The 25,619-nt window shown below is 43.1% G+C and overlaps 1 protein-coding gene across 1 annotated transcript in view; it reads right to left on the reverse strand.

The window, feature by feature from the left end:
* Positions 1–25,619, reverse strand: part of LOC110490222 (ras-related and estrogen-regulated growth inhibitor) — a 40,991-nt gene that overhangs the window by 9,926 nt on the left and 5,446 nt on the right. The gene's annotated exons all lie outside the window — the stretch shown is intronic.

Below are 25,619 nucleotides of genomic sequence, written 5' to 3' on the forward strand. Positions count from 1 at the left end.
AAGACATGAGACACGCAGCTCAAAAAGCTCCCCTATTGATCTTGTTTAGGGACAATATAATTATCATATCTAGACCGGACTACAACACCACAATACAATGAATAATTGCATTATTGTTTTCAAGTGAGTATAAAATTCTACTCTAGGCAGCAGTGAAAATTGTCATTTGAACGAATGCGCAAAAGCCCTGTGATTTGAACGTGTCATTCTATTTGGATCAGTTGTGGGTCTAGTCTGGACAGTCTCGAAAGGCTCAGATGCGCTGTCTGTTGCAGATCATCATTCTTCCAAGTCGTCCTATAAAGTGGCCACATATGCTCGTGTCAGGCCCAGTTCTTCAGAAAAGCGTTTTGCCTCCTCTCCAATTCGAAAGGCTATTCCTCGCACACCTAGAATCTAACACTTCAATATATCATAAATATTTGTCATTTAACTTTTAAACTGTATGAGCTTTTATGTGACATAAACACAACCGGGTCACAATGTTATAATGTAATTAGGCTACTTAGAAAGTCTCCTGTAGGCCAGGCATGCGCACGTTCGTCCAAATTATAATTCCAGCATCCTCAAAATGGCTTGACATTAACCATGTTTCCATTCAACCTTTTTATGCAAGTAAAGTATGTTGCACTTTTTTTTCATATCATGGGAAGGAACGCTTTTTTTTAGGCTAGATGAAATACACTATGACGGACGTCACAGGGTGGGGAAAGTGCACGGTGATGAGGTTGATGCTCCTTTAAATAAACATTGAGGGTCTTATTCTGTTCCTGTGTGATCACGATTTCCGTAGCCAATGTGATGAGCGAGACCTTTAAAACAGGACATTCACAAGGCCGCAGGGCCAGATGGATTGCCAGGGCGTGTACTCCGAGCATGCGCTGACCAACTGGCAAGTGTTTTCACTGACATTTTCAATCTGTCCCTGACTGAGTCTGTAATACTAACAAGTTTCAAGCAGACCACCATAGTCCCTGTGCCCAAGAAAACTAAGGTAACCTGCCTAAATGACTACCGACCCGCAGGACTCACGGCTGTGGCCATGAAGTGCTTTGAAAGGCTGGTCATAGCTCACATCAACACCATTATCCCAGAAATCCTAGACCCACTCCAATTTGCATACGGGTCCTACAGATCCACAGATGATGCAATCTCTATTGCACTCCACACTGCCCTTCCCACCGGGACAAAAGGAACACCTATGTGAGAATGCTATTAATTGACTAGAGCTCAGTGTTCAACATCATCGCGCCCTCAAAGCTCATCACTAAGCTAAAGACCATGGGACTAAACACCTCCCTCTGCAACTGGATCCTGGACTTCCTGACGGGCCGCCGCCAGGTGTTAAGGGTAGGTAACAACACATCCACCATGCTGATCCTCAACACAGGTGTCCCTCGGGGGTGCGTGCTCAGTCCCCGCCTGTACTCCCTGTTCACTCATGACTGCATGGCCAGGCTCCAACACATTCCTCAAGATGGCCAATGACACCACAACAGTGGTAGGCCTGATCACAGACAACGATGAGACAGCCTATAGGGAGAAGGTCAGAGACCTGGCCGTGTGGTGCTAGGACAACAACCTCTACCGCAACGTGATCAAGACAAAGGAGATGATTGTGAACTACAGGAAAAGGAGGATGGAGCACACCCACATTCTCATCGACGGGGCTGTAGTGGAGCAGGTTGAGAGCTTCAAGTTCCTTGTTGTCCACATCACCAACAAACTATCATGGTCCAAACACACTAACTAAGACAGCCGTGAAGAGGGCACGACAAAGCCTATTCCCCATCGTGAGACTGAAAAGACTGCACCATTGAGAGCATCACTGCCTGGTATGGAAACTGCTCAGCCTCCGACCGCAAGGCACTACAGAGGGTAGTGCGTACGGCCCAGTACTTCACTGGGGCCAAACTTCCTGTCATCCAGGACCTCTATACCAGGCAGTGTCAGAGGAAAGCCCTAAAGCCACCCTAGTCATAGACTGTTCTCTCTGCTACTGCATGGCAAGCGGTACCGGAGCACCAAGTCTAGGTCCAAAAGGCTTTTTAACATTCTCTACCCCCAAGCCATAAGACTCCTGAACAGCTCATCAAAAGGCTACCCAGACCCCTCTTTTATGCTGCTACTACTCTCTGTTTATTTAACTCTACCTACATGTACATATTACCTCAACTGCCCCTGCACATTGACTCTGTATTGGTACCCCCGGTTACAGAGTCAATGGTAGGTATATAGCCTCGCTATTGTTATTTTACTGCTGCTCTTTAATTATTTGTTACTTTTATTTTCTATTTCTTTTACTTAACACTTATTTTTAAGGCATTGTTGGTCAAGGGCTTTTAGGTAAGCATTTCACTGTGAGGTCTGCTCCTGTTGTATTTGGCATGTAACGCAACATTTGATTTGATGATGATCGATGCTTGGCAGCCGTTTGACCAACAAAAGTTGAAAATGCGATGGAAACCCATTTAACTTCAATTTTTTATTCCGTACATGGGAAATTAACCGCAACAGTTTTTCTTATGTGCACTACGTATTTACGCACACAGACTTCAATTTGGAAATGCGACTCTGATGGGGAAATGTGCATATTGTTTTAATGTATATTTTAGAATTCTCACGTAAAAATCTGTCGCCAATTGGATGGAAGCCTTGCTACAGGCACCCTAAAGACTCTCGCAAGTGCGCTACCCCAGTGTCACTTTAATTATACCTGCACATCATGATTCACCAGCAGCCCCAAATGTCTAAAGAATAAGCTACAGACCAGCCAAAACAAGCTTGTAAGAATTGTACTTAAGCTCCCCCCAGCATACTCATCTGGAGGCTGAGCATTTTAAGCAGCTAGGCTGGCTATCTGTGGGATAAAAAGAGAAGTATTACTTCAACTTGTTCTGGTCCACGTAATTATCACGGACTCAGCCTCCAGGTACCTTATTTGTTAAGGATGTCCACCAGCACAACACCAGAGCCAGAGACTCTAATATCCACTATTTTAAATGTAAGAGTATCTGGTAAGAACACATTTTTATACACGGGTACTGTTGAGTGGAACAAACTACCACAGCAAATCAAAACTATACCAACCATAACCCCCTTTAAAAAGCATGTCAAAAGCTAACTAATGTGTGAACAGTATAACCTTTTAATTTGTCTGTATCTCTGTAATGTGTCTATGTAATTGTATATGTATCTATGTGGAAAATAGGAACACAAAGGAAATTAGTCCAACTTTATTGTGCAATCCCAGTCACTTTTAAAAAGCTGTGTACTGTGTGTATATATATATATATATATACAGTGCCTTGCGAAAGTATTCGGCCCCCTTGAACTTTGCGACCTTTTGCAACATTTCAGGCTTCAAACATAAAGATATAAAACTGTATTTTTTTGTGAAGAATCAACAACAAGTGGGACACAATCATGAAGTGGAACGACATTTATTGGATTTTTCAAACTTTTTTAACAAATCAAAAACTGAAAAATTGGGCATGCAAAATTATTCAGCCCCTTTACTTACTCTCTCGAGAAGTTCAGTGAGGATCTCTGAATGATCCAATGTTGACCTAAATGACTAATGATGATAAATACAATCCACCTGTGTGTAATCAAGTCTCCGTATAAATGCACCTGCACTGTGATAGTCTCAGAGGTCCGTCAAAAGGGCAGAGAGCATCATGAAGAACAAGGAACACACCAGGCAGGTCCGAGATACTGTTGTGAAGAAGTTTAAAGCCGGATTTGGATACAAAAAGATTTCCCAAGCTTTAAACATCCCAAGGAGCACTGTGCAAGCGATAATATTGAAATGGAAGGAGTATCAGACCACTGCAAATCTACCAAGACCTGGCCGTCCCTCTAAACTTTCAGCTCATACAAGGAGAAGACTGATCAGAGATGCAGCCAAGAGGCCCATGATCACTCTGGATGAACTGCAGAGATCTACAGCTGAGGTGGGAGACTCTGTCCACAATCAGTCGTATATTGCACAAATCTGGCCTTTATGGAAGAGTGGCAAGAAGAAAGACATTTCTTAAAGATATCCATAAAAAGTGTCGTTTAAAGTTTGCCACAAGCCACCTGGGAGACACACCAAACATGTGGAAGAAGGTGCTCTAGTCAGATGAAACCAAAATTGAACTTTTTGGCAACAATGCAAAACGTTATGTTTGGCGTAAAAGCAACACAGCTCATCACCCTGAACACACCATCCCCACTGTCAAACATGGTGGTGGCAGCATCATGGTTTGGGCCTGCTTTTCTTCAGCAGGGACAGGGAAGATGGTTAAAATTGATGGGAAGATGGATGGAGCCAAATACAGGACCATTCTGGAAGAAAACCGGATGGAGTCTGCAAAAGACCTGAGACTGGGACGGAGATTTGTCTTCCAACAAGACAATGATCCAAAACATAAAGCAAAATCTACAATGGAATGGTTCAAAAATAAACATATCCAGGTGTTAGAATGGCCAAGTCAAAGTCCACACCTGAATCCAATCGAGAATCTGTGGAAAGAACTGAAAACTGCTGTTCACAAATGCTCTCCATCCAACCTCACTGAGCTCGAGCTGTTTTGCAAGGAGGAATGGCAAAAAATGTGCAAAATCTCGATGTGCAAAACTGATAGAGACATACCCCAAGCGACTTACAGCTGTAATCGCAGCAAAAGGTGGCGCTACAAAGTATTAACTTAAGGGGGCTGAATAATTTTGCACGCCCAATTTTTCAGTTTTTGATTTGTTAAAAAAGTTTGAAATATCCAATAAATGTCGTTCCACTTCATGATTGTGTCCCACTTGTTGTTGATTCTTCACAAAAAAATACAGTTTTATATCTTTATGTTTGAAGCCTGAAATGTGGCAAAAGGTCGCAAAGTTCAAGGGGGCCGAATACTTTCGCAAGGCACTGTATATATATGTATTATTTGAACTGACAAATATAATTTCCCCCTAGCTGATCATTGTCTGCAGCCTGCTCTGATCGTAGTGTACGCCTAATGAAACAGGCAGGGAGAGTGAGCTTGTCTGTAGTGGTCGGCAAACCCTCAACCTTCTGGCCCGTATCCCTGCAAGGCATCGACTGTGCCACAAAAGCATGCTTTCCACATTTCTAAAAGTTGCTACAGTTGTTGTTATTTGTGGTCGTAAACATTATTATGACTTAATTCTATGAGGAGGGAGGGTGTTCAGGGAGGGTGAAAATATTTTTCATGTTGGGGAGGGGGCGCATTTTTTTTTACGACACCTTCAACTGTCCCTCATTTATTCCATTTGCCTCCTCTTGACAACGCTTCGCTCCAACGTTTTGCTTGAAATTGCATAAAGTAGAGCAGAGCTGAACCTTTTTCTACCGCTCCACTAGCAGGGCTCTCGCCGCTCACCTTCCCACAATCCCCTACACATTTCTCTGCGTGCCCTTGTTGAAAATTCTCCTGCCAAATTCGTTGGTGGTGAAAACCCACTGTAAGGCGAAGGTCTCAAGAGTTTAATGGGAGAATGGCTGCAGGCGGTACAATGCAAGTAGTTTTGCAAGCGCCACGGTTCGTGATGCTCACTCCAGCTATTAAATTAGCTGTAGTCTTGAGTGGCCGCCACGCATTGTTGACCAATGTGCAGAGTTCCTCTTGTCAAACAAACAATGCTTTAACGACAACATTCGAGCTGACAACAACAGGGACTACTGGTCTCTCCACACGGTAGGTGAATTTTCTCGTGGTTCTATTGCCGTTTACTGCGGGCCGTCTGTAAGTGCCTTTAGACTCATGACCGAGTGACGCCACCTCACTGTGCAGAACCGCAAACCTGGCTTACTGCAGTCTGATTTGCATTAAACAGGCCACACGCTCCCACTGTGCTTCCTCGGTGATACCGTTATCTATCCCCGGTAATTTAGCGTCACACACCAATGTGTAATCCAATTAAGACTGGGAGAAACCAGAGCTCGCTCTGTGTGGTCTGTCTGCCAGTAGCCATACCCACTGGAACTCTGCGGTGGGTGGGCCCATGGTTTCCTTTCTCCTCTCCTTTCCTTTCCTTTCCTTTCCTTTCCCTTGCCTGGGCCTCACTCACTAGCGTTTCAGACCAAACGACAGGTACAAACAGGCTTTTCCCCTTGCTTTTCCATTAGCCCCCAAAAAGCCTAACTTGTAATCCAGGGCACCCACCCGTGGTCCCGCCAGCACAGAGCCACAGAATCTCATAATGTACTGTACATGGAGAAAGGTTACAAAGCCCTGCATTATTCAGGATCTGATCTCACCCCTACCAGGCACTCAATCAGAACCCAATGCCCTCAGTTGCATAGTGACGAAGCAAAGTCTTGAAATATTGCTTGGATATGTACAGCTACTCAGGCACTCCCATCCACAGCCAACAGGTTGCATTGTTGCTAGCATGATGTTGCTGTTGCTGAGGCATTAAAGGCTTGTTTGTTCTGTATGTATCTGCGTGCCTTGCATCACTTGCCTCCCTCCCAGGTTGTGATTTATTGTGTAAGTGGCACTGCTCTTCTCTCTGTGGCTGTCTTGTGCCTGAGTGACTTCAAATAGGCCCAGATGGCCTACTTGAGTCTCAGAGGGTATCGGTTTCCTCCTGTCAAGCGACAGAGCCCCTGCTTTTGAAAGGGGGATAATAGAAAGGCTATTATGTTGAGGTTGAGTGTCGCCGACACGCTTCTTTTAGCCCCTATAACTAAACTAGGAGTCAGTTATTTTGACCTACGAATGATTATTTGATGTTTGTATATGGTTAGTTACTTGAATATTAGGTTTCACAGTTTGTCATTTCACGGGCATGAATTGTGGGACACTTTTGACTGACCATTTATTTAATTTAAATATTTTCACTCCATTCCAAACTAAATTGTCCTCTCATTAGTTTCATCATGTTGAAGACAGTAAACAATCAACACATTACCAGTTGGGGCGATTGTGTTACAGAAAGCAACACCGAAGCTTCTGACAAAGCCTTCCTTCATTAGTGAAAGCGCAACCACAATGTGCCACGATGTAATACATCTACTGTATGTTTCACAAAAACTCTCAACGGTCACGTAATTGAGTGGTTCTTCACTAAATTGGGCTTTTCAATACCTTGTTCGACTTACTTCGGCTCTGCTTGGAAGCAACACATTTTGCCACTGATGTGGTTAAGGTAAACTCAAACAGCAGCTAGAGTCATGCAGCTAGAGTCATGCAGCTAGCAATCAACGCAGAGCACAAGATCATTTGTCATTTTAAAACAGCAGGTAGCCAGAGATGTCCAACTAGGCTACAGACACATTCTTCTTCTCTTGTTCGCCTGAAATTCCCCGGGGAGCGTCTAGGTCAAAGTAATTGTGCCTTTTAGCACTTGGGATTCCAGGTAGAAAGAACAAGCAATGGAGTGTGAAGACTTGTTAGAGGTAAGATACAATATCTGAAGTCCGTACTGTTCAAATTGAACCAGACTCAAAATGCTCCAAAGGCTTTGGATGAATTCCTAGAAAAGTAGAGCTTTTACAGACAGTGTGCTTCCATTAGAGCGCCTTTCAAAGCAAGAGTGTGTCACTGTAAATGTCTCTTATCAGTCCTAGTCTAAAACCACAAGCTTAATGAAAAACATGGTGCAGGGCTCAAAAACACAATAATGGCTACTCCGCTCTTTTCCTGCCAGGCTGTGATTCAGTAGATGATAAAGCTCTTATAAACCTGCATTTTATTAGCACAGGCCAAGGGGAAAAGAGCTTAACCCTCCCCATCTGAATGTTGCGGCGGCTGCTACACAATATCTAGTCACTATTCGTCCGACAACACTGACTACTAGATCAATAGCCGCTGAGGAGCGAGGACTGTGGACTGTTACATCTGGGCTGTCGTTAAGATCAATGGCTGAGCCTTGGGAAAGAAGAAGATCAGGGCAGATTTCACAATAAAACTGAAAAACAAAACAAGCCCAGACTTGTTCGAGAATTCACACAACATGTAGTCTCGGGGCAGTGATCAAAAAAGAAATGACCAGTTTTTATAACATGGGCCAAAGCGTCAGAGTAGGAGTGCTAGGATAAAGGTCCCCTCTGTCCCATGTAATCTTATTCATTATCATCTAAAAGGCTAAACTGATCGTAGATCAGCACTCCTACTCCACGGGCCCAAGACAAACAGAGAGAGGAGGACCTTTAAGTTTAAGTTTGCTGTCCCGTGTCAACATAGCAACCATGGGAAGTGATTAGCAACAGGTTCCTTTTGTCTCGGGTTGAACTAATTGCCTTTGTAACATCAGAGGGAGAATGTCCATCTCATAACAAACAAAGCAGAAGCAATTAGCAGCTCCCAAGACTTTGTTCTAGACCAGTGCCAGTGTTACTTATTGAACAGGTCCCTATTGATTCCGCCACAGCCACCAAACAGACACCCCACAGCCCCGGGGTTCCAGCTCTGTTTAAAAAAAAATATATATATTTAACCTTTATTTAACTAGGCAAGTCAGTTAAGAACAAATTCTTATTTACAATGACGGCCTAGGAACAGTGGGTTAACTGCCTTGTCTGGTGGGTAGTCTACACTAGCTTGGTTTATTAACAAGCCTGGTTTTACCAGGCTAAGCCTCCACAGTATAAGTATTTATAATTCATTTCGCCCCTCTGTGTTTGAGATTAATCTTTCATTCAGTTCTTGATGTTTTAGGACTACAGAGCTGTCATGCTTGTTGCAGGTCCACTTGGGACACTGCTTTCTCAGGGTTTACATTAACTGGCCCGGCGCTGAGATCCAATCAAAGTGGAAGTAAGTCATTAACTGGAGTGACTGTTTGGGTAGTTTTAATAGCATTCCTCTACACAGCATCCAATATATATCTTATAATGAACTCCTCCAGAAAATAAACGATGTTCCTCAGCTATTTAAAACCCACATCAAATGTGTTCAGAAAGCAATTTCAAAATGTATGCGGTCACAACCATGGAAACAAATGTATTCTTTAGCACTACTGATGACTGTATGGAATGTGAAAAATAAAACTCACTGGCTACAGTGCAGGTCCAATGCGTCATGCACTTCATGTTGCCGCCCCATGACATTCCATCCGCCTCTCATGTGACAAATGGATTTCTAGATCAATTATGGCTAGGGTTGCATGTAGGCCCGGGCCCCGTAGATCTTACAGCGATCCCCATGACGATCGATTGCTGTTGTCCAGCAGATCTGCCCTACAGAGGAACCAGAGCTGGTGGAAATCAAATAACTGTCGATTTAGTACGAGGTGTAACAGAGGAGGTGTGCTTTTTCATACACACTTGTTCTCCCATTGTCCAATCCCATCGCACCAGTCGTCGGTCTTTGACAGTACGTGCAGTGCCAAAAGTCGGTTTGAGTTGGAATAGCCCGTTCATCAAATATGATCTGAAGAAAGTGCTGTCTTACTCTTGAGAAACTGCCTGTAGCTACAATTACTTATTTCACAGAAAAAGAGCAAAAAATACGATTTATCTAAGTGTGTTCTGGCAAATATAGACTGGGCTCATTCAATTTGATCCTCTCTAAGAACTTACAAACCTAATGCCCACTGTGCGGATGATGATTACAACTACAGTATGCGAGCAGGCGTGTCACCAGCTTTACGGAAAATATATGGTAAAGGTAGAATTCAACTGTACAGGATACTGTAGAAATATTCCAATATGCGGTCTCGTAGTACGTCTCCAGTTCATTTATCCTTTGAATAACACAAACCTGTACACTACCATTAAACACTGTTATTGCTATTTATAACACTTTGTGTTGTCTGCCTCTTTATATGCAGCTTGAGCTAAATGTAGCAGGCATTTTAACAAGGTGGATATAGTGAACTGGACTGACCTTTATATTGTAAAGAGCAGTTGGAAATCCATTAGTGGCACTCAAGGCTTGTTTCTTTATTCAATAGACAAATGATACTGTAATTGTGGGTAAATGGGCAACACACAGAGATACGCACAGCGATACAGTGACAGCTCGAGTTAGCAAGCCTTTCCGACATCATAGACTGCAGGAGTCGGGACCGACTCGAGCCATGCTGCAAAAAAAAAAATACCCTGGTCACTTCCTGCGAACACGAGGTCATCGCTCTGTGTCAGTCTCAGCGTCCAGCGGAAGCTTTCCCAGAGCCCCTTTCACCGCCAGACGCTCTCTTGGGCATGTTTGTGTTTCCTGGGTAACAAGGCTCTCCAGAGACATTGATAAACAAGATTTGTAGGGACATCAACTACAGCGTTGCTAGATAAACGGAAATTGATACGCCAAGGGAACTTATAAAGTCAAGAGCCTCATCGGACAGAGACATGGCTGACTTCCACGACAGTCTACATCTTCGCCAAATGTCGTTGGCAGCGCCAATGATGGTTTGTAGCCCTAGTAAGAAGATCCTGGTTCGGATTATTTTTGTAAGTCATTATTGCCAATTAACTGTAGTGTAGTAGCTAGAGTTGTATTTGCATGAGTCAACACTTCTCTTTTCCAGGACCTCTCTGCTCATCAGTGGGTATCATGTCCCTGGTTTCGTGATAAGAACGTGTACACTATAACTAATAGGGACCCAAACAAATATAATGACAATGTGCTAATCCCCAAACAGTCAAACTCCAAAGAGATGAGAAATTAGGGTAGGTGATTGATATTTGATTAATCTCTCATTTCATACCATGCTAAATTAGTAGGCTTAATATTTACAGAAGAAGTGCCAATCCTATCAAGTGCAAACAACACACATTTGTTCATTACTAATTTGAGCTACAGTATGTCTCGCTGAGTGACGCACTGCCTTCTCTGCCATTTCCCCAGACTCCGAAACCAATCATCTTCCAAAAACAGAGCTAATAAATGACCTCTGTTACTCCAAAGCGCTGCACAATCTCACAACACTAAGATAAGCAAATCCTTCCTTTCATTTAAAACCATCATGAATCACAGCATGTCCCCCCTGAAAGCTGCAGCTGGGGAAAATGAATTATACCCTTTAAATACCTGTGTGAGCAGCCTGCCTCCAAAACTGGCACATCATGTAAATGCTGTGTTTGTTTACACACACCAGTGACGTGCAGTCAGGGGGTGTGTATAATCTAAAATATCAACAAAAAATGTTTTTGTTATCTAATGATGTTCTGTATGCCTCAAATCCCAAAATGTGCTAAAACTACATCAAAACCTCATAAAGGCGCCAGGGTATTCATGCCTTCCTTCACATCCATTCAAATCGTTGACGCGTGCGGCCGTTCCTGACATATTCTGCACGTGCGTATTGCCTAAACCTGGTGTGTGGGTAAGCTTTGGCCGTGCCTACATACTTTTCCGCTCGCATCCCTTGAACTGAACAAAGCTGGATAGCTAGCAAAAAAACACCTGACAAATGGACACTGTACTGCTCCTCAAACTATTTTCCAAGTTGGATTTCTAAGGAAAGCTATATATAATTTGGAGACGGAGACCAACACCTACGCTTCCTGACCTTCATCGGAGGAAGGGACAGAAAAATCATCCAATCGAACGCACCACACTCGGCCTGACAGACACGGCAACCCGGAGCAGGCAGTCGATCACAGAGGAGAGGAATGTTTTACAACATTTTGGACAACAGTGTTCGAATGAAAGCCAGATCATTTTTTAAAAACTTTTTTGGACATGTTCTTCAATGGGAGGATAGTCAATGACGAAAGTTTAGCTCTCTATCAACTGCAATCAGAACCTGACCAGTCTAGAAAATATGGCTTATACTGTGTGTACTGTAATAGAGCAGGCGTACACTATAGATAGATATACACTGCCTCTGTACTTTTCCGTAGACAGTCTGAGGTCACAGAAGAGGCAAAGATAAATCGTGCTATCTCTGCAATAGCTGGTGATTAGGCCTCAGGCTAAATCATTCCTGTTTGATCACAGCATGTAGACCTATTAAAGAAGTGCTTAATGCACAGAATGATGTTAATGTTTAGCCACGGGACATGAAAAATAACCATGCACTCTATTCAACCTGATACACCTCATCCCTTATTGTAGCATATACTGTATATCCTTAAATGGGTGTGTAATTACTCACTTGTTCAGTCAAATAGAACTTTCAATACTCCTTCATGGGCCTAAAGGACCATGGAGGTCAATGGAGATTGCTTTTGATTGTATTAAAACAGGTCGCTGTATAGGAAAGCTCTCACGTTTACTTTGAATGACTGGGAGATCCCCCGAAGGAGGGTCTGACCAGTGTCGCTCAACTTTGTACCTGTTCCAGCTCTTTATTACCATACAAACAAAGCCTTTCACTCCTGGCCCCTACGGCAACGTAAAGTAGGACACTGGGGAGAGTACGATTTCTCCCTTTTCTAAGGGCGCAAAAGGACCAAAACCCGGGATATTGTCGGTTTTGGGAAGGGCGTAATGTTTCTGATACTCCATTGAATCTCTAATCTGGCCAATGAACAATGGGGTTCTACTCGTATTCACCCTGGCTAACGTTTGTCCCAGGTGATTAAGTACACATGATTTGACATTGTGTGAAATATTTGAGACGCATGAGTCGATCGGCGTTTGAATATTACCTGTGACACGGAGGTTACTAAACAGATTACTTCACAGGAAATGGATGGCTAGGAATGCAATTGTTTATTTATTAAAAAAATACTTGAGCTTAGAGATACATTTTTGAACACTTAAAGAGAGAATACCGAAAAACAAAGTGGGTGTTCTACTGCTCATTCTACTGCTCAACCATTCCTAACTTTAACCAGATGTTTAGCCAAAAATAACCCTACTACGGATGATACATAATTGCATAATCCTATGATTTTGTCTTGCGTTACACTGGACTTAAAATATTTCAGTTCTGCATTGTGTTACGGACAACACCTGGAAACATTTAGTGATGTATTAAATCAGCTTAAAACATTTATCCAGAGGAGAGATCTGAACAGATCTTTCTGTCTACTTAATGACAGCACCTAATGACAGAGTGTAATCTATAACCTAAAAGGGTTCTATGGCTGTCCCCATAGGAGAACCCTTTAAAGAAAGTTTTTTTGGATTCAGGTAGAAGAACCCTTTTGGATCCAGGTACCCAAAAGAGTTCTACCTGGAAGCAAAAAGGGTTCTACTTATGGGGACAGAAAAAAGCTTTTTGGAACCCTTTTTTTTTAGAGTGTATCATTAGAGTGTGTTGTGCCCACCTGAAGACAAGCATTAGAGTGTGTTGTGTCCACCTGAAGACAAGCATTAGTGTGTTGTGTCCACCTGAAGACAAGCATTAGAGTGTGTTGTGCCCACCTGAAGACAAGCATTAGAGTGTGTTGTGTCCACCTGAAGACAAGCATTAGAGTGTGTTGTGTCCACCTGAAGACAAGCATTAGAGTGTGTTGTGTCCACCTGAAGACAAGCATTAGAGTGTGTTGTGTCCACCTGAAGACAAGCATTAGAGTGTGTTGTGTCCACCTGAAGACAAGCATTAGAGTGTGTTGTGTCCACCTGAAGACAAGCATTAGAGAGTGTTGTGTCCACCTGAAGACAAGCATTAGAGTGTGTTGTGTCCACCTGAAGACAAGCATTAGAGTGTGTGTAGTGTGTTATTGAGAGGGTGGACAGATCCACTTAGGAACTCAGCCATTCACAGCCACTCAATTTGCCAAAAGCGTGCCACAGGAAAACAAATACATTTACTTGAGCGTTTCCTCACAAGCCCTGCGTCTTTAAAAAGCAAAAGAAAGCAACAAGAAAATGCTTAATTGATCCACCATTACATTTTAAAAGCCGTTCTACTCTCCCGAGACACAGCAGGGAAGGCTGTTAAAAGGGAGCGAAATGCTAACGATGACTCACTCGCCACTAAGGAGACCAGCGGCATAGAGAACGCGTGACGAACTGGAGGCAAGCAAGGCGAGGGAGTGAGGAGTGGGTAGACCTACGTACGTATGGACAAATAGTCTGGGAGAGCATTTTAGTGCATGGTCTAAAAAATAAATACATAAATAGGTTCATAAATAAATAAATCATGTACAAAAAGCCCATCTTCCTGCGACGCAATTGCGCCAGAGAGAGAGCGAGAGAGAGAGACGAATAGGAGCGAGATGAGTGGGTTCAGTGGAAGTGTGTGTGAATGCTGAGGTAGACAGAAGAAAAGCAAGGTCTTTTGACAGCTCAAATAGATGTAAGAGCCGAGGACATCCTGTTCCACTGTGAGGTCAAAATGATGCTCTGGGGTGTAGATAATACGTTCAGAGAGAGAGAGAGAGAGAGAGAGAGAGAGAGAGAGAGAGCAAAAGGGAGGAAGGAAAGAGGAGAGGAGATGCGGTTGGAATTGTCGATGCAACATGTGTGACAATATGTGGCAAGCATACATATACTGTAAGCCTTGTTTATACCTGCTACTAACCCTTTGTCCTGATCTTGTCCACATTCTGATTGTGCTCACATTTTTTGGACAGGTGTAGACGATTAAAATACACATTGTGATCAGATCTTCCTAAGCAGGCAGACACACACACACACACACGCACGCACGCACGCACACATCTGTATCACCTGGCCACACTTGCAGTATCTTCCCCCTCTCAGTTTCTTAACACTCCAGCACTGTATACAAACAACGCCCAACAGGCTGACTACCCTCATTTCGCCTGTCTAACCCGAAATCATTTCCCATCACTCCTCATTTACACTTCTTTTCTTTGGCCCATTTTCTCTCGCCAAATCAATCTCTTACCAGGACAAATGACGGATGGTAATGTTAGCTGGCCCGGCTCAGTCCCTTTACTTACCGAGGAGAAATAGGTGACAGAAGAAGCACTGACGGTCTGTGTCGAGTCATACAGTACAGTCTTCTGGTTTTACTTGCTTACCAAAGGAATAGCAGGATCCTATTTCCTAAGACTTAGTCATACATTTTGTTTGAGCTTTCGCCAGCAGAAAGGCAATTTGCAAGCCCTCGCGACACCTGTGAAGCTAAACAAGGAGCTACATAATGAATAACTGGCAATGCAATGTCTTACGTTATTAATGGAGGGCCTTAACAACCCATAGCATGCGAATGACATCTTCATTCACCTGCAAAGTATATCTAGCCTTACAGCATGTAACCTGAATATGAATCCCTCTGTCTGGAAGATAGGCTACTGTAGAATATTTACTCCCTGTTATGTGTCTATGCTACAAATCGCTATGGCTGTAAATCAACAGAACAGGAGTGGTGTGAGTGGGTCCGAAATGCCAGAACTTTCTATGAAATGTTTTTCACATTCTAAAAGCTTATGTAGCATTGTCTGTCTGAACTCAAGTTACCCGTGGAGTCAATCGATGTATCACATTTGTAGGACTACTGTAAATCTCAGTCCTTTAGCAACAACACTCCTTGAGATACAATTTACTTACAGTACTTGGTGCACTCTGTGTTTGTATGAACTGTGTAGGGTTTAGGTGTTTTGTGAGATAAAGTGAGATAAAGACCACTTGACCAAATGATGAAGCGATGGTTGGACATTAAAAACAAACATAAATAATGCATTAATTTGCTTTGTTTGTCAGGGTTCTGGAAAACACACAATTTAATAAACAGACCAGCTTACCAAATTCCCACATTTCCCATAACCACCCTCTGATCTCTTTCAGCCCCTAAATCTAAATGCCTAGATAACATACTGGATGCATAAGTCGCATAAACACATTACATGGATCAGCATTGCACTGTTTCTGTAGCTGTGCCAACACGTATGGGGTACATATCACTTCAAACCTTGAAGGAACTTGGCTCGCCTCTCGATATTAGAAGTTATGCCCGAAACTTCTAATCACGCCTGTCTTTTTAAGAGACACCTGTAAACCTCTCCGAGGTTCTTATCTCAGGAATGAAAATTCCAGCAATGATTGGTAATTAGTGCACCTGTGCAGTGGAATAATGTCCATGATGAATCACAGCTTATACCCACAGGGCCACTGTGCCATCCTAAATATAATGAGGGTATTCCAAACAGCATGCAAACCGGTCCACACTTTCTTGTAGGTTCTTGCACAGGGCTGTTCAGTGCATACCAAAGAGCTATTAGTAGGGCTGTGGCGGTCATTACATTTAGTCAGCCAGAGATTGTCAAGGAAATCACTGCCGGTCTCATGGTAATTGACCATTAATTAACTAACATCAACACATTTAGCATCTCCTGGCTTCCACTGATGCAGACCTTAGGAACCTCTACATTTTAAAGAGTCAAATCAAATCAAAATCCAATCAAATTTTATTAGTCACATGCGCAGAATACAACAGGCATTACCTTATAGTGAAATGCTTACTTACAAGCCCCTAACCGACAGTGCAGTTTAAAAAAATATGGATAAGAATAAGAGATAAAAGTAACACGTAATTAAAGAGGAGCAGTCAGAAATAACAATATATACAGGGGGGTGCCGGTACAGAGTCAATGTGCGGGGGCACCGGTTAGTTGAGGTAGTATGTACATGTAGGTAGAGTTAATTAAAGTGACTATGCATCGATGACAACAGAGTGGCAGTGTTGTGGAGAGGGGGGGGGGGGCAATGTGAATAGTCTGGGTAGCCATTTGACTAGATGTTCAGGAGTCTTATGGCTTTGGGGTAGAAGCTATTTAGAAGCCTCTTGGGCCTAGACTTGGCACTCCGGTGTCGCTTGCCGTGCGGTAGCAGAGAGAACAGTCTATGACTAGGGTGTCTGGAATCTTTGACAATTTTCTGACACCGCCTGGTATAGAGGTCCTGGATGGCAGGAAGCTTGGCCCCAGTGATGTACTGGGCCTTTCGCACTACCCTCTGTAGTGCCATGTGATCGGAGGCCAAGCAGTTGCCATACCAGGCGGTGCTGCAACCAGTAATCTAATAAATCTATTGAATATAGCCTACACCATCACAATAAATCCATTATTTATTTTAGACAGGTCTAAAGAAACATGATACAAAGAAAATGCAGTCTATTTCAGCCTACTCTTGAGTTGTCCCTGATCTGGGTATGCCATATGGCTGTGGGCTACACTAGTTAATTTAGCAGACAAGATTAGCTTATAATTCTGTGGCATTATTTGTATGTTATTTTATAGTTTGAAGAATATAATTGAACATAGCTGAATAAAATAGAAAGGATATTTTCTCCAAATGGTTTCAGAGGGAGTGTGTACATGCAGCTATTCTGTGTTGAGCGGTGAACAAAGAAACTGGTCCTCCTATATGCTTCATTTAGAGTTATTTATGCAAGTTTAGTTGTTATACAAATGTCGGGCTATATGTTTAGATTTTTATGACATTCTAAGGCTGCATGACGAGACTCTAACGATGATTTGAAAAAAGTTGCATGAAAGGCATGAGCTCTGCTTTGTTTCTTGCGCAGGCTGCACACACTTCATCAGTCTCTCATTCACAATTTGACAACTAAACCCATGATAATACTCTCACCAGGCCTCGAATTTCCCGGTGGCATCCCTCTTGTGTGGCCATAATGCCCCCTAAAAAAAAAATCCAGGCCTTTTGCAGCCAAAGTGGCCGTTGTGCCCTTGGGCTGAATATAATAATTATTACATGATTCCATATGTGTTATTTCATAGTTTTGATGTCTTCACTATTATTCTAGAATGTAGAAAATAGTCAAAAATTAAGAAAAACCCTTGAAGTGTGTCCAAACTTTTGACTGGTACTGTATGTATGTGTGTTAGAAGGACATGTCATGAAGACCTGTGGGGGGTCCTGTTCCCAGAATGTCGTAAAAAAAACCTGACTACAACAAAATAACACACATTCAGTGCTGAGCAACAGACTGACTGTGTGGTCTATAATATAACCACCTAAAATATGGTGAGCGTTCATCTTCGGGGCAGCAATACCTGCCAGTTTCTTTGTTTTCCAAAGGCCCAACTCCTCATCCTTGCCCTTTCGATGTGAAAGACTGTTTACATATATCTCTTATACAAGACACTTGCATTAAGCTGATTCATGGTCTCCTTGAGGTGTTGGGTTGGAAACCATAAACAGCAATATTTCTGGGCTGAGAGGAGAAGAGGAAAGCAGCGAGCAGGAGACTTCATTATTGTTATCTTTTCTTCTCCATTAGGCAGGGATGGAGGGAGCGGAGGGAGAGAGAGGCAGGATGTTCGGGGAGCTAGCCGACGGGCCCTTTTATGGGGCCACATTTCGCACTCAATAAACCTTGTTTCCACTTTATTTGGACTCCCCCAAAAAATACACCACGCTGCCGGAGCCACGCTGACACCTCAGATCACACAAGAGTGTGTGTGTGTGTGTGTGTGTGTGTGTGTGTGTGTGTGTGTGTGTGCCAGTTTGTGTGATTGCCAGTGTGTGTGTGTTTGACAAATAGCATCTCCAGACTCCAGCATCTCTCCAATGAGTCAATATACCAAAGTCTGAGAAGTCCTGGAACAGACTCCATCCACACAGTCTGTCAATATACTCTGTTGCTTTATTAGACCTTGGTCTATGTGTGTCTAAGGAAGTCAAGACATCTTTCCTACCAATCAAAACTAAGTCTCACGAACACACAGAGTTCTCAAGCCAAGAAATGTCCCTTGCCATTCCCTGAACCAACCAATCAGGGATAGACAATACTTAAACCCGGGTCTTACCAACCAATCCAAACCGACCAAGTCTCACAAACATGTACACACACCGTCCTCCTCAAGCCAAGAAACTTCCATTTCCTGAACCAACCAATCTTCTGTTTATCATAGTAAATGTTTTCTGCTGGCCAACAATCCAGTGATTGTGCATGTGTAACTTTAATATGCAGTCACGCTCCCATTCCCTTACAGAAATAGTGCCCATTAATATCATCCTGTCTCCAGGAGACCAAGAAGGAAAAGGAGGTGATGCTGACAGTCTGAAAGTCACCACGGAAAACATTAATCTATTGGAAACAGTGGCAGAAGATGTACTGTGCACTCCAATGTAAGGAGATTCCTTTTGAGGAAGGGGGCGATAGGTTTGCACTGAAGCCAGAATGTTTTTGTGCCAACTCATACTGCAATAACTCTAATAAAGTACCTTATAAAGCCTCTCGAGTGATTTAAGGCACTAAATCGCAGTGCTAGCTGTGCCACTAGAGATTCTGGGTTCAAGTCCAGGCATTGTCGCAGCCAGCCGCGACCGGGAGACCCATGGGGCGGCGCACAATTGGCCCAGCGTCGACCGGGTTAGGATTTGGTTTGGCCGGCAGGGATGTCCTTGTCCCATCGCGCACTAGCGACTCCTGTGGTGGGCTGGGGGCAGTGCACTCTCACATGGTCGCCTGGCGCACAGTGTTTCCTCTGACACATTGGTGCGGCTGGCTTCCGGGTTAAGTGGGCATTGTGTCAACAAGCACTGCGGCTTAAAAAATAAACAGCCATATAGTCTGTGGGATGTGTGTAACTGTGTATGTCATCCTGACTAACGTCATCATAAACAGCCATATAGTCTGTGGGATGTGTGTAACTGTGTATGTCATCCTGACTAACGTCATCATAAACAGCCATATAGTCTGTGGGATGTGTGTAACTGTGTATGTCATCCTGACTATCGTCATCATAAACAGCCATATAGTCTGTGGGATGTGTGTAACTGTGTATGTCATCCTGACTATCGTCATCATAAACAGCCATATAGTCTGTGGGATGTGTGTAACTGTGTATGTCATCCTGACTATCGTCATCATAAACAGCCATATAGTCTGTGGGATGTGTGTAACTGTGTATGTCATCCTGACTAACGTCATCATAAACAGCCATATAGTCTGTGGGATGTGTGTAACTGTGTATGTCATCCTGACTAACGTCATCATAAACAGCCATATAGTCTGTGGGATGTGTGTAACTGTGTATGTCATCCTGACTATCGTCATCATAAACAGCCATATAGTCTGTGGGATGTGTGTAACTGTGTATGTCATCCTGACTAACGTCATCATAAACAGCCATATAGTCTGTGGGATGTGTGTAACTGTGTATGTCATCCTGACTAACGTCATCATAAACAGCCATATAGTCTGTGGGATGTGTGTAACTGTGTATGTCATCCTGACTATCGTCATCATAAACAGCCATATAGTCTGTGGGATGTGTGTAACTGTGTATGTCATCCTGACTATCGTCATCATAAACAGCCATATAGTCTGTGGGATGTGTGTAACTGTGTATGTCATCCTGACTATCGTCATCATAAACAGCCATATAGTCTGTGGGATGTGTGTAACTGTGTATGTCATCCTGACTATCGTCATCATAAACAGCCATATAGTCTGTGGGATGTGTGTAACTGTGTATGTCATCCTGACTATCGTCATCATAAACAGCCATATAGTCTGTGGGATGTGTGTAACTGTGTATGTCATCCTGACTATCGTCATCATAAACATCCATATAGTCTGTGGGATGTGTGTAACTGTGTATGTCATCCTGACTATCGTCATCATAAACAGCCATATAGTCTGTGGGATGTGTGTAACTGTGTATGTCATCCTGACTAACATCATCATAAACAGCCATATAGTCTGTGGGATGTGTGTAACTGTATGTCATCCTGACTATCGTCATCATAAACATCCATATAGTCTGTGGGATGTGTGTAACTGTGTATGTCATCCTGACTATCGTCATCATAAACAGCCATATAGTCTGTGGGATGTGTGTAACTGTGTATGTCATCCTGACTAACGTCATCATAAACAGCCATATAGTCTGTGGGATGTGTGTAACTGTGTATGTCATCCTGACTATCGTCATCATAAACAGCCATATAGTCTGTGGGATGTGTGTAACTGTGTATGTCATCCTGACTATCGTCATCATAAACAGCCATATAGTCTGTGGGATGTGTGTAACTGTGTATGTCATCCTGACTAACGTCATCATAAACAGCCATATAGTCTGTGGGATGTGTGTAACTGTGTATGTCATCCTGACTATCGTCATCATAAACAGCCATATAGTCTGTGGGATGTGTGTAACTGTGTATGTCATCCTGACTATCGTCATCATAAACATCCATATAGTCTGTGGGATGTGTGTAACTGTGTATGTCATCCTGACTAACGTCATCATAAACAGCCATATAGTCTGTGGGATGTGTGTAACTGTGTATGTCATCCTGACTATCGTCATCATAAACATCCATATAGTCTGTGGGATGTGTGTAACTGTGTATGTCATCCTGACTATCGTCATCATAAACAGCCATATAGTCTGTGGGATGTGTGTAACTGTGTATGTCATCCTGACTATCGTCATCATAAACAGCCATATTTGTGAGCCCTGAACGAGGTTTGAGTAATCTGATGTTATGTACCACATCGAGAATCTATGTTACTTATTGAAGAGACAAGATGAATCATCCCCTTGCAAGTGTGGTAATATTTATCATATTTACATGTATTATTAACTGGGTGGTTCGAGCACTGAATGCTGATTGGCTGACGGCTGTGGTATATTAGACCATATACCAAGGGTATGACAAAACATAGATTTTTATTGCCCTAATTACATTGGTAACTAGGCTGTATCATAACCGGCCGTGATTGGGTGTCCCATAGGGTGGCGCACAATTGGCCCAGCGTCGTTCGTGTTAGGGTCTGGCCGGGGTAGGCCAACATTGTAAATAAGAATTGGTTCTTAAATGACTTGCCCAGTTAAATAAAGGTTAAATAAATAAAAAATAAAATAAAAAAGGTAGAGTAATGTCCTACAGTTCTACTCTAACCCTAAAATCCTTAATGCAAGTGTCAATTTGCAATTAAGCTCCGGGTCTTAGCTTCCGGAAAACACCGCAGTGGTTCTGTCAGGTTAACCCGGCTATCGATAAATTCTCCGAAAGCAATCACACCCACCTTCTCTCTGACTCAAACGCTCTCCTTATCCACTGATAACCCCTGTCTTTCTGAATGTAAGTAAGCCGATATGGTTGAAAAACATAACACGTATGTTTGACATCGGAATCTGTAGAATTGTACAGAAAATGAGCAAAAGCACTTAGCTTTGGCCAAGTGCCAATGTTTCGTCATATTCCTTTCACTAGGCGGTAACTTTCTCTTGTAATTGACGTTGGAGGCGGCTGTCACCAATTTAAAGCTGTTGTCCGCAAACTGTTTGGTCAAAGACGTCAGTTTGAGAGTTGCAACGGCTGGACTTCTGAGAACCACACTGATCCGCCTGACCTCTTCTTTCAAGTTTGGATGGAATCTTCAAATGAAAATGTTGTACAAACTGGTGCCTGATACGCCACAAAGCTGCTAGCCTAAATGTCTCCTCGCCCCCAATTTCCTCAGACTTTTATCAGTACACTCTGTGCTGGAGAGCAGTACGTCTCTCTCATTTATTGTGTTGAGAGTCATGTGGTTTTGAACATTTGTTTCTGCGAGCCATGATCAGATGTAAATCTCTTGTGCACATGTCTAATTCATCAGGTTAGCAATGGCAACAAGAACGTCACAGGACAGGGCTACTCAACGACTACTTCAGGAGGTCCAGTGACACAAATTTCCCTCGGTGGCAAAGGTCCGGATGGATATCGCTCTTTATTGGCACTGTGGTGCAGCGTAGTAACAAACAGAGTCGTCTACAGCGTTACGAAACATGTTGCTATGTAAAATGTGCATTAAATACATGAAATTAGACGATAAAATGAATTACAACTTCTTTATTTTGAATGTAAACATGCGCATCATTGCTGAAGAACAAAAATGGTTGCACAGTTGTCTAAGCACTGTGAACCATTGTACATGGGCCTTGAATGATTAAATAATACTTACATGTAACACACTGCATGTTTTCTGGAGAACTGAAGATAATCATCTGAATGATCAGAAAGTCACTGTGGGCCATGCAATATTCATGTGTATGCCACTCTGGGCCTGGCTCTTGCATCAATGAGAGAAATTGTGCTTTCTGTCTCCTGCCAATGCTTTGAACTTTGGCACAAATGGTGTGCGGGCAACTCAGATAACGTTGCAGGTGTTCATCGGTGAGCCCGGTGTGGTATTTGTTTAAAAAAAATTAAGTTCATTGTGGAGAAGGCTGATTCACAGCTGTATGTGGAGCCAAACATGGTCAGGATGTGTAGTGCCAGTTTCTTGAGAACATGGACATCAGCTGCAGGCACCGGCTTTCCCCCAGAAAGTAACAGGGTCACAACCACCAGCCTGCTCCTTCAAAGACACATTTTATTGCAGCGCAATCAACTCCATTTTGTCGTTTTGCAACATCTACCCATCTGATCTGTTTTGCTTATCTGACAACGTTGTCACATTTGTGACCATGAAGGGGTTCTGGATGAGCAGCAGCAGTTCTCTTCCAACAGTGAGTCATCAAAGCTCCAATTTCTCCCGGAAAGCCCGGACTGCTGTTATCATATCACACACTGTGTTGTTCTGTCCCTGCAGCTTAACATGGTTGATTAAGGTGTGATGTGATGTCTGTCAAAAAATGCAACTGTTTCCATCTTTTCCTCATCTTCCAAAAACTCAGGAAACTGGGTTGCCTTATCACTCTTTTGCGCTGATAAGAAAGGCTTTGATTTCCTCCCGAATGGCCCAAAAGCATTCCAAAACCCTGCCTTTGCTGAGCAATATGATATTGTTGTGCAAAACTGGCATTGGCCTCTGTTAGAAAGCCTCGTAGCAGGCGGTGTTAACGGGATGATGTTGCTCTCAAAAGTTTCATCATCGTTGTCATGACCTCAGAATACTCTTTTCCCAGACTGGCACACAGCACAGATTGATGGGTGATGCAGTGGTATGATGTCAGGTTTAGGGTGGTCCTTTTTCAAACGTGCAACCAGTCCCCTCTCTTTTCCTATCAAGGCGGGAGCTCCGTCTGTGCTGATAGAGACCACTGACTTCAGATCTCTCCCCCTTTTTGTCAGCATCCCTTATGGGGTATCCTCTGTGTGTGTGTGTGTGTGTGTGTGTGTGTGTGTGTGTGTGTGTGTGTGTGTGTGTGTGTGTTTCTAGATTTGTTAAGCCCAACAGCTCCTCACAGGATTCCTTCTTCGTTTCATTATACAATCTGACAAACACCAGAAGCTGGGCATTATCAGTGTTATCTGTTGATTCATCCACAGCTAATGAAATGCATGATGCATTCTGAATGGCCTCATCCAAGTTATGAAGTTAATAAATCTTCAGCTAAAATGTCATTCTCCTCATTGGTGTGGAACCTGACGGTGGGATCTGTTTGATCTTTTCTCTGAGCTCATCTTTCTGTTTTAGCTTCAAGCAAGGTGTCAGCAACTTCACGCATGCATTCTTTAACCAAATAAGCTCAGAATTTGTTGTTGTTGTGTTTTTCCAAAACCCAGGCTATCCTCAGTGAACACCCCCAATAAATGTAGTTGGGCTGTCAGGGAATTGACAAGGACTTTGAGTTGGTTAACCTTGTTTGTTCTCACCTCCGTGGTTAGGGGATACACAGGATCGATATTACTATGCAACATTGGCACTTTTCACGAGGGCTACGGACTCAATGCATATCAGGCACATTGGTTTTGTGCTGGTTGTGGGAAGAATTACATTTTGTCTACACGTCTTTGGAAATACTGTTTTCGGCGAAAATGTGTATAAAAAAATAAAAAAAGCCATATTACTAAAGATACTTGTAACTAAAGCTCCTATCTGCGTTATTAACAGTTAAACCGCGGTCAAATTCTTCTGTTTCTGTCCGCCTGCTTGTCCCGAGGTTCCGTAGCCTCATGTATTTGCATATAACCTCGCGATTGGAATAGACGGGGGGGGCACTGGTAGAGGTGAGCGTTGCGTCGAGAGAGAACGAGAGGTTGCTGAGTTAGAGAGGCCGCGGCACCCGGTGTGATTTTTGAAAGCGGTCTAAAAAATGATGCATTTACTTTTATATAACTAAATGAGATGTTGTTCGGTCCGTATTGACCCTTCTCTGGGTCTGGACCACGACCACGCTCCGCCAGTTGAATTTGGCTGTCATAGTTGGATGATGTGTGTAAAGTCTTGCAATGTACAGGGCTGGGCTGTACAACTCATACTTCGCTTTTACAGAAGTGGTACTCCTTATTCCACATGACCTATTAGGGGTTAATAACACGTGTCCATTGCGAAGTACATCCTGTTGCCTGCCTGTACAGTGTACAATACTTACAATACTATATGGGTTATCATGGAAAGCAGTCCCTGATTTGACCTTCACAGACATCAGTGTTACATAATGGGATGATTAAACATGGATAACATTCAAAGAAATATTTTCAAACGCCACGGAGGGCAATTGGTCTTCATTTGTGCCGTGCAAGAGACATATGCTCTTCATTACCTTGTTAGCTACTGCAGACATCGTCCTAAACAGCATACTGAATATGGTGCCCCGTTTGCCATGTGCATTAGTCTATACAGGAGCGTTCAGGCAGTTTGCAACGGTGATTCAGAATGTGTTGAATTGGCTTGGGTAAAGTAAGGGTACTTCAGACCAGAACAACAATCAGCGGTTATTTTAGTGGATTGTTTCTAGTGTAAACATCACTGAAACATGGGAACTAAAACAAATACGGCTCTTCTAACAAAAATAAGCCCACAAGCCATAGCTCACTGATGCACTCCAATGGATGAACAAAGACAAAGACACAAACATGGAAAGACAGACAGCCGGAAGACAGACAGAGAGAAACAGA

The sequence above is a fragment of the Oncorhynchus mykiss genome, chromosome 15 (genome assembly GCF_013265735.2).
Source record: "Oncorhynchus mykiss isolate Arlee chromosome 15, USDA_OmykA_1.1, whole genome shotgun sequence".
In the NCBI taxonomy this organism is placed as follows: Eukaryota; Metazoa; Chordata; class Actinopteri; order Salmoniformes; family Salmonidae; genus Oncorhynchus; species Oncorhynchus mykiss.